This window comes from Lipotes vexillifer, unplaced genomic scaffold (assembly GCF_000442215.2).
Source record: "Lipotes vexillifer unplaced genomic scaffold, Lipotes_vexillifer_v1.1 scaffold402, whole genome shotgun sequence".
Taxonomy (NCBI): Eukaryota; Metazoa; Chordata; class Mammalia; order Artiodactyla; family Lipotidae; genus Lipotes; species Lipotes vexillifer.
Genome location: NW_006798409.1, coordinates 2,211,946 through 2,221,869, shown reverse-complemented (window position 1 = coordinate 2,221,869; position 9,924 = coordinate 2,211,946).

Genomic DNA, 9,924 nt, shown 5'->3' with positions numbered 1-9,924 from the left:
GGAAAAATAATCACAGTTAATCTGTAAATCAATGAGTGTGTTTGTGTTTTAAAAAAACTTTATTTATAACAACAGGTAACCTGTCAATGTGTCATAGTTTGCCCATCCTGCATAAAGTGCTCTTTATCTAGCATAGCTGTAGTTGAGGGGTACAGTGTTAATGAATTGTCTAGTCATCACATAAATTATTACAGACCAAGGTGTTAGAATATAATAAAATAAACTTCTCAACATAATTATACCTCATCTGTTAAGTATAGTTTATCTGGTTGTTCATAATGTACCCTAGCTTCGCCTCCTCCCTACATTAAAATTCTCATTGCAAAATATAATGAATATAGATGCAGTAGATGTAAAGGTGTAGAGATTGACCCAAATCAACACTGAATATGGACAGTCTCCACAAAATTGTTATCTTTAATAAGTATCTGAAATTTAATTATTTACAAGGCTTTGTTCCTTTCTCATAAAGATATAGGCTTTGAATCAGAGTTCTAACACTAAGTAGTGGAAGGGTGACTTTAAAGAACTACTAACTTGCCTCAGGACTCAGACTGAGAAAGAAACTTCTGTATGAAAAGCATTTTTCTTAGAAAATTCTAGGAGACACAGCAAAGGAAACTGTAAACAAAACAAAAAGACATCCCACAGAATGGGAGAAAATATTTGCAAATGAAGTGACCAACATGGGATTAATGACCAAAATATACAAATAGCTCATGCAGCTCAATATAAATAAATAAATAAATAAATAAATAAATAACCCAATCAAAAAATGGGTGGAAGATCTAAGTAGACATTTCTCTAAAGAAGACATACAGATGGCCAAGAGGCACATGAAAAGATGCTCAACATCACTAATTATCAGAGAAATGCAAATCAAAACTACAATGAGGTATCACCTCACACCAGTCAGAATGGTCATCATCAAAAAATTTACAAACAATAAATGCTGAAAAGGGTGTGGAGGAAAGGGAACCCTCCTATACTGTTGGTGGGAATGTAAATTGGTACAGCCACTGTGAACAGTATGGAGGTTACTTAAAGACTAAAAATAGAGCTACCATATCATCCAATAATCCCACCCTTATGTATATATCTGGAGAAAACCATAATTATAAAAAATACATGGACCCCAATATTCATTGTAGCACTATTTACAATAACCAGGACATGGAAGCAACCTAAATGTCCACTGATGGAAGAATGGATAAAAAAGATGTTGTATACATATACAATGGAATATTACTCAGCCATAAAAAAGAACAAAATAATGCCATTTGCAGCGACATGGATGGAGCTAGAGATTGTCATACTGAGTGAAGTAAGTGAGACAAAGACAAAAATCATATGATATCGCTAATATGTGGAATCTAAAAAAATGGTATGAAAGAACAGAAATAAAGTCACAGATGTAGAAAACAAACTATGGTTACCAAGGGGGAAAGCGGGAGTGGGAGGGATAAAATGGGAGATTGGGATGGTCATATACACACGACTATATATAAAATGGATAACTAATAAGAACTTACTGTATAGCACAGGGAACTCTACTCAGTACACTGTAATGTCCTATATGGGAATAGAATCTAAAAAAGAGTGGATATGTGTATATGTATAACTGATTCACCTTGCTGTACAGCAGAAACTAACACAACATTGTAAATCAACTGTACTCCAATAAATAATTAAAAAAAGAAAAAAATTCTAGGAGATTATTATTGTTGTTATATCCCTGTGTTCCACTTATCTGGTGACAATATTCCTTCCTTACATCTCAGCTCTCTAGAATCTAACACAAATGTTCAAGTAAAAGCCCTTTAGTATGGGGAAGAATTTTTTCCAAAGCCTTTGGTGTTACAGTCATCCACTTTACTTCTTATTCCTTATTGACTTTTACTTTACACACAATCCTAACAAACTCGATCATTTAGACTTTCAGCCCACAGCAAGTGAGAACAAGTAAGGTCCTGGGAGAATATCCACTAACAGCAGAAATACTGCCGATAAAAAGCCAACACTGTATTTATTGAATGTACTGTATTAAATAATCGTGATTCATCAAGAAAATTTTAAATTAGGTTTATTGTTCTCTTTTTGGAAAGAAGGAAACCATGCTGTGCATCTTAGAATAATTTCCATGAAAGTAACTCAATTATTTAAATTAATTCTGATGCTAGATGAGGAAGTTGTTATCTGGAGATAACTCATATGTAACAGCAGCTGATAATACCTAACGATCACGATGTTAGGGCATATACCTCTTTTTATCTTCTCTTCTGTAAACATTTTATTCATGCTATTCAATTTCTTTGCATAACACATATCTGCCTTTAGAGCCAAGATTCTGGGAAGTATTTTTTATAATAGCAGTGTCTTTAGGTCTTCTACAGAGAACTCCCTCAGTATGTGAAAGGGTTCATAGAAGATATTAATCATTGCTGCTACTTACAAAATTCCAGAAGGGCTTTTGTTCAAGAAACAGAAGGGGAATCATAAATGCCAGTTGGAATCATCAGTCTAGATGTGGTTAGACACTGTATCCATCAAGGTAATGTATAAGAGACAATTTATCACAAGCCCTGAGTATTCTGTACTAAATGCTGCGGGCTGGGTTGCCAGTTTGTTGAGAAAGGCAGCAAATCACACCTGTCTTGCTGTAGAGGAGCAACTTCACGGGTGCTCTGGGAGCTTCAGAGCCCTGGACTTGGGCCAGATGCCCCATGAATGTAGAAAGAAGCTCATAGTTTAGAGTGGCTACATCTCTGCTGGGAACAAGATCACTGAAACATGTAGGAGGCCAGCAGCATTGAAAAACACCCAGGACATGAAACCAATTGGTGGATTTTAGATCCAATTCTGCAACCCAGCCACGTGTGGGCAAAGGGGAAGTGAGTGCTCCCTGGCCGAGACCTCTCCAGTCTTGGAGAACAGGTAACAACTATCTGTCTATGTATAAATGACTCCCACATTGTAAGACTGAAGAGTGAGGCAGGGGCCCGATCAGACAAGGGTATGTGTCACAGCTATTCAGTTGGTCATCAAATACGGTCCACTTCCTTCCATAGGTGGTTAAAAACACAGATCCAAACTCTACCACTGTAGTTGGATGACTTGGGCAAGTGCATTCATATCTCTGATTCCAGTACACTCACATATAAAATGTGGTTCATAATAGTGTCTACTCATAGTGTTGTTTTGTGAGATTAAAGACATTTTTTAGCATATTCAAGTACTTAGCCCAATACATAGCATAGAATTAACACCCACTGCATGGCTGGAGATGTCTGTTTATGTGTAGTCTAATTCTGGATTCCCTCTTCCGTTCTATTGCATTTTCCACCTTTACACCAGCACCACACTGGTTTTGGTTACTATAGTTTTATAATAATTTTTGAAATCAGGTAGTGTTAGCACACTAAATTTGTTCTTATTTTTCCAAGTTTTTTTTTTTTAACATCTTTATTGGACTAAAATGCTTTACAGTGGTGTGTTAGTTTCTGCTGTATAACAAAGTGAATCAGCTATATGTATACATATATCCCTATGTCTCCTCCCTCTTGCTTCTCCCTCCAATCTTCTATATCCCACCCCCATAGGTGGTCACAAAGCACTGAGCTGATCTCTCAGTGCTATTCAGCTGCTTCCAGCTAGCTATCTATTTTACATTTGGTAGTGTATATATGTCAATGCTACTCTCTCACTTTGTCTCAGCTTACACTTCCCCTTCCCTGTGTCCTCAAGTCCATTCTCTACATCTGTGTCTTTATTCCTGTCCTGCCCCTAGGTTCATCAGAACCATTTTTTTTTTTAGATTCCATGTGTATGTGTTAGCATACAGTATTTGTTTTTCTCTTTCTGACTTACTTCACTCTGTATGACAGACTCTAGATCCATCCACCTCAGTACAAATAACTCAAGTGTGTTTCTTTTTGGCCGAGTAATATACCATTGTATATATGTGCCACAACTTCTTTATCCATTCATCTCTCGATGGACATTTAGGTTGCATCTATGTCTGGGGTATTGTAAATAGAGCTGCAATGAACATTGTGGTACATGACTCTTTCTGAATTATGGTTTTCTCAGGGTATATGCCCAGAAGTGGGATTGCTGGTTCATATGGTAGTTCTATTTTTAGTTTTTTTTTTTTTGTGGTACGCGGGCCTCTCACTGTTGTGGCCTCTCCTGTTGCGGAGGAACAGGCTCCGGACATGCAGGCCCAGTGGCCATGGCTCATGGGCCCAGTCGCTCCGCGGCATGTGGGATCCTCCTGGACCGGGGCACGAACCTGCATCCCCTGCATCGGCAGGCGGACTCCCAACCACTGCGCCACCAGGAAAGCCCTATTTTTAGTTTTTTAAGAGACCTCCATACTGTTCTCCATAGTGTGTGTATCAATTTACATTCCCACCAACAGTGCAAGAGGGTTCCCTTTTCTCCACAGGCGAATTCTATCAAACATTTAGAGAAGAGACAACACCTATCCTTCTCAAACTCTTCCACAATATAGCAGAGGGAGGAAGACTCTCAAACTCTTTCTATGAAGCCACCATCACCCTGATACCAAAACCAGACAAAGATGTCACAGAAAAAGAGAAACTACAGGCCAATATCACTGATGAACATAGATGCAAACACCCTCAACAAAATACTAGCAAACAGAATCCAACAGCACACTAAAAGGATCATACACCATGATTAAGTGAGGTTTATCTCCGGAAGGCAAGGATTCTTCAATATATGCAGATCAATCAATGTGATACACCATATTAACAAACTGAAGAAGAAAAACCATATGGTCATCTCAATAGATACAGAGAAAGCTTTCAACAAACTTCAACACCCATTTATGATAAAAACCCTCCTGAATATAGGCATAGAGGGAAATTACCTCAACATAATAAAGGTCATATATGACAAACCAACAACTAACATTGTCCTCAATGGTGAAAAACTGAAAGCATTTCCACTAAGATCAGGAACAAGACAAGGCTGCCCACTCTCACCTCTATTATTCAACATAGATTTGGAAGTTTTAGCCACAGCAATCAGAGAAGAAAGGGAAATAAAAGGAATCCAAATCAGAAAAGAAGTAAAGCTGTCACTGTTTGCAGATGACACGATACTATACATAGAGAAACCTAAAGATGTTACCAGAAAACTACTAGAGCTAATCAATGAATTTGGTAAAGTGGCAGGATACAAAATTAATACACAGAAATCTCTTGCATTCCTGTACATTAATGATGAAAAATATGAAAGAGAAATTAAGAAAACACTCCCATTTACCATTGCAACACAAAGAATAAAATACCTAGGAATAAACCTACCTAAGGAGACAAACAACCTGTATGCCGAAAACTGTAAGACTCTGATGAAAGAAATTAAAGATGATACAAACAGATGGAGAGATATACCATGTTCTTGGATTGGAAGAATCAACATTATGAAAATGACTATATTTCCCAATGCAATCTACAGATTCAATGCAATCCCTATCAACCTACCAATGGCATTTTTCACAGAACTAGAACAAAAATTTCACAATTTGCATGGAAACACAAACCCCGAATAGCAAAAGCAATCTTGAGAAAGCAAAACAGAGCTGGAGGGATCAGGCTCCCTGACTTCAGACTATACTACAAAGCTACAGTAACGAAGACATTATGGTAGTGGCACAAAAACAGAAATATAGATCAATGGAACAGGATAGAAAGCCCAGAGATAAACATGCACATATGCTCACATTATGTTTGATAAAGGAGGCAATATACAATGGAGAAAAGACAGCCTCTTCAATAAGCAGTGCTGAGAAAAATGGACAACTACATGCAGAAGAATGAAAGTAGAACACTCCCTAACACCATACACAAAAATAAACTCAAAATGGATTAAAGATCCTTAAATGTAAGGCCAAACACTATAAAACTCTTAGAGGAAAACCTAGGCAGAACACTCTATGACATAAATCACAGCAAGATCCTTTTTGACCCACCTCCTAGAGAAATGGAAAAAAAACAAAAGTAAACAAATAGGACCTAATGAAACTTAAAAGCTTTTGCATAGCAAAGGAAACCATAAACAAGACGAAAAGACAACCCTCAGAATGGGAGAAAATATTTGCAAATGAAGCAACTGACAAAGGATTAATCTCCAAAATTTACATGTAGCTCAATATCAAAAAAACAAACAACCTAATCCAAAAATGGGCAGAAGGCCTAAATAGACATTTCTGCAAAGAAGACATACAGATTGCCAACAAACACATGAAAGTATACTCAACATCATTAATCATTAGAGAAATGCAAATCAAAACTACAAAGAGATATCATCTCACACCAGTCACAATGGCCATTATCAAAAAATCTACAAGCAATAAATGCTGGAGAGGGTGTGGAGAAAAGAGAAACCTCTTGCACTGTTGGTGGGAATGTAAACGGATACAGCCACTATGGAGAAGAGTATGGAGGTTCCTTAATAAACTAAAAATAGAACTACCATGCGACCCAGCAATCCCACTTCCCAGGGCATATACCCTGAGAAAACCATAATTCAAAAACAGTCATGTACCACAATGTTCATTGCAGCTCTATTTACAATAGCCAGGACATGGAAGCCACCTAAGTGTCCATCAACAGATGAATGGAGAAAGAAGATGTGGCACATATATACAATGGGATCTTACTCAGCCATAAAAAGAAACGAAATTGAGTTATTTGTAACTCAATCCAGTGAGGTGGATGGATCTGGAGTCTGTCATACAAAGTGAAGTAAGTCAGAAGGAACAAAACAAATACCATAAGCTAACACATATATATGGAATCTAAAACAAAGAAACAAAAAAATGGTTCCGAAAATCCTAGGGGCAGGACAGGAATAAAGATGCAGGTGTTGGAAGACTTTTAATCACAGTTTCAATTTCAGTGAGTATGATTTATCTGTTCATATTTTCTATTTTTTCCTGCTTCAGTCTTGGAAGCCCTGGTTCAGTACTTTTCTAAGAATTTGTCCATTTCTTCCAGGTTGTCCATTTTATTGGCATATAGTTGCTTGTAGTAATCTCTCATGATCTTTTGTATTTCTGCAGTGTTAGTTGTTACTTCTCCTTTTTCATTTCTAATTCTGTTGATTTCAGTCTTCTCTGTTTTTTTCTAGATGAGTCTGGCTGATCGTTTATCAAGTTTGTTTATCTTCTCAAAAACCAGCTTTTAGTTTTATTGATTTTTGCTATTGTTTCCTTCATTTTGTTTTCATTTTTTTTCTGATCTGATCTTTATGATTTCTTTCCTTCTGCTAACTTTGGAATTTTTTGGTTCTTCTTTCTTTAATTGCTTTAGGTGTAAGGTTATGTTGTTTATCTGAGTATTTTCTTGTTTCTTGAGGTAGGATTGTGTTGCTATGAACTTCCCTCTTAGAACTGGTTTTGGTGCATCCCATAGGTTTTGGGTCATCGTGTTTTCATTGTCATTTGTTTCTAGGTATTTTCTGATTTCCTCTTTGATTTCTTCAGTGAACTTTTGGTTATTTAGTAGTGTATTGTTTAGCCTCTGTGTTTTTGTATTTTTTACAGTTTTGTTTCCTGTAATTGATATCTAGTCTCATAACATTGTGGTCAGAAAAGATATGATTTCAATTTTCTTAAATTTACCAAGGCTTGATTTGTGACCCAAGATATGATCTATCCTGGAGAATGTTCCATGAGCACTTGAGAAGAAAGTGTATTCTGTTGTTTTTGGATGGAATGTTCTATAAATATTAATTAAGTCCATCATGTCTAATGTGTCATTTAAAGCTTGTGTTTCCTTATTTATTTTCATTTTGGATGATGTGTCCATTGGTGAAGGTGGGGTGTTAAAATCTTCAACTATTATTGTGTTACTGTCTATTTCCCTTTTTATGGCTGTTAGTATTTGCCTTATGTATTGAGGTGCTCCTATGTTGGGGGCATAAATATTTACAATTGTTATATCTTCTTCTTGGATTGATCCCTTGATCTTTATGTAGTGTACTTCTTTGTCTCTTGTAATAGTCTTTACTTTAAAGTCTATTTTGTGTGATATGAGGATTGCTACTCTAGCTTTCTTTTGATTTCCATTTGCATTGAATATCTTTTTCCATCCCTTCACTTTCAGTCTGTATGTGTCCCTAGGTCTGAAGTGGGTCTCTTCTAGATAGCATATATACAGGTCTTGTTTTTGTATCCATTCAGCCAGTCTGTGTCTTTTGGTGGAAGCATTTAATCCATTTACATTTAAGGTAATTATTGATATGTATGTTCATATTATCATTTTCTTAATAGTTTTGGGTTTGTTTTTGTAGGTCTTTTCCTTCTCTTGTGTTTCCTGCCTAGAGAAGTGCCTTTAGCATTTGTTGCAAAGCTGGTTTGGTGGTGCTGAACTCTCTTAACTTTTATTTGTCTGTAAAGGTTTTAATTTCTCCATCAAATATAAATGAGATCCTTGCTGGGTAGAGTAATCTTGGTTGTAGGTTTATCCCTTTCATCACTTTAAATATGTGGCTTGCAGAGTTTCTGCTGAAATGTCAGCTGTTAACCTTATGGGGATTCCCTTGTATGTTATTTGTTGCTTTTCCCTTGCTTCTTTTAATATTTTTTCTTTGTATTTAACTTTTATAGTTTGATTAATATGTGTCTTTGCATGTTTCTCCTTGGATTTAACCTGTATGGGACTCTCTGCACTTCCTGGACTGCATTGACTATTCCCCATTTTAGGGAATTTTTCCACTACAATCTCTTCAAATATTTTCTCAGACCCTTTCTTTTTCTCTTCTTCTTCTGGAAACCCTATAATTCGAATGTCGGTGCATGTAATTTTGTCCCAGAGGTCTCTGAGACTGTCCTTAATTCTTTTCATCCTTTTTTTTTATTCTTTGTGGTAGTTATTTCTACTATTTCATCTTCCAGGTCACTTATCCATTCTGCCTTAGTTATTGTGCTATTGATTACTGCTAGAGAATTTTTAATTTCATTTATTGTGTTGTTCATCATTATTTGTTTGCTCTTTAGTTTTTCTAGGTCTTTTTTAAATGTTTCTTGTATTTTCTCCATTCTATATCCAAGATTTTGAACCATCTTTACTATCATTACTCTGAATTCTTTTTCAGGTAGACTACCTATTTCCTCTTCATTTGTTTGGTTTGGTGGGTTTTTACCTTGCTCCTTCATGTGCTGCATATTTCTCTGTCTTCTCATTTTGTTTAACTTACTGTGTTTGGGGTCTCCTTTGTGCAGGTTGCAGTTTCATATTTCCTGTTGTTTTTGTTGTCTCCTACCAGTGGGTGAGGTTGGTTAGTGGCTTGTGTAGGCTTCCTTGTAGATGGGACTGGTGCCTGTGTTCTGGTGGGTGGGGCTAGATCTTGTCTTTCTGGTGAGCAAGGCTGCATCCAGTGGTGTGTTTTGGGGTGTCTGTGAACTTAGTATGATTTTCGGCAGCCTCTCTGCTAATGTGTGTGGTTGTGTTCCTGTCTTGTTAGATGTTTGGCATGGGGTGTCCAGCACTGAAGCTTGCTGACTGTTGGGTGGAGCTGGGTCTTAGCTTTCAGATGGAGATCTCTGGGAGAGCTCTTGTCGATTGATATTACATGGAGCTGGGAGGTCTCTGGTGGTCCAGTGTCCTGAACTCAGCACTCCCACCTCAGAGGCTCAGGCCTAACACCAGGCTGGAGCACCAAGACCCTGGCAGCCACACAGCTCAGAGGAAAAGGGAGAAAAGAAGAAAAAAAAATTAAAAAGCAATAAAAATTTTTTTAATTATTAAAATTAAAAATAATAATAATTTTAAAACACAGTAACCAAACCAATAAACAAATCCACCAGTGATAAGAAGCACTAACAACTAAACTAAGATAAACATAGAAATCAGAAACAAGGGCTTCCCTGGTGGTGCAGTGGTTGAGAGTCCA